Genomic DNA, 1,094 nt, shown 5'->3' on the forward strand with positions numbered 1-1,094 from the left:
ATAATCACAACTCTGGTCATGGTTAACCCTCAAACTCACTAAATTAACATGAGCTCAACCCCCTAGTAGCTATGGCATATACCAAGTACCAACACAGTAATAAAGTTAAAGCATCAAGCAATAAAAAACCCAATCCAAATTTGAAAAATAGAGTACAATTTAATAAACAAAATGACATAAATCCAATAAGGTTAACCTGAGGTATAGATTTTTTAAATTTACGGTGAAAAAAAAACTTCAAAATGCACAAAGCGCCAATGATAGTCAAAGGGTGCAGGCAAGATATGAGGCTGAATGCAATGGAGCACGGATCAGAGACACCTACTAGGTTCTACCTGGTCAAAGATTTTACCATCTGACTTAGGGCCTGATTTATATGTTGGTGGTAAGCATAAAACAATCAAATGAAAACAAGCGTGCTACCACTCATATATAGCGTCAAGAATGCCTTTATTTCTATCTCAAGAGAAAAGGAGGAGTTGTGAGTGAGTTTTTTTATCAATCAATGTGAGTGAGTTAAAACTGCCTCAAGGTGATCCGTCTATTAAGGATGTTTTCATCGTGGATACCTTGGGTAGGAGGTCAAATTGGTGACCGTAGATGTGATGTGATATTTTTTTTTCCGGTTTTTAGACTATAATGAGCTCTCTCATCCTAGGTCATGGGAGACCATAATATTAAGGGACGGATCACCAGGAGGTAATTTTAACTCACTCACAGCTCACAAATACACAAAAAACGGCACCACTGTAATTTAGGTGTTGCAGCACACCCAAGATGCACTAGGCGTCTTGGGTGGAAACTCAATGATGAAGCATGCAACTAACTTGGTTAGGAGGTGAGGGTTCTTTTAAGAAACCTATCAGGTTTTTTCTGGTGAGACAGGATTGAAAAGCATCCTTGATGCTATATATGAATGGTAGCAAGCTTTTTTTCATTTGATTGTTTTGTTTACAAAGGGAAGAGAAATTAGCTTATTTCAATTTCTCTCTCTCTTGTTTTGTTTTCTGGCAGTAAGCATATGCCATCTCAACAGGGACAGAGTATGCTTACCACCAACATAATGGTTTGGCCGCCAAATTTCAATGCGAGCG

The sequence above is a fragment of the Lissotriton vulgaris genome, chromosome 3_1 (genome assembly GCF_964263255.1).
Source record: "Lissotriton vulgaris chromosome 3_1, aLisVul1.2, whole genome shotgun sequence".
In the NCBI taxonomy this organism is placed as follows: Eukaryota; Metazoa; Chordata; class Amphibia; order Caudata; family Salamandridae; genus Lissotriton; species Lissotriton vulgaris.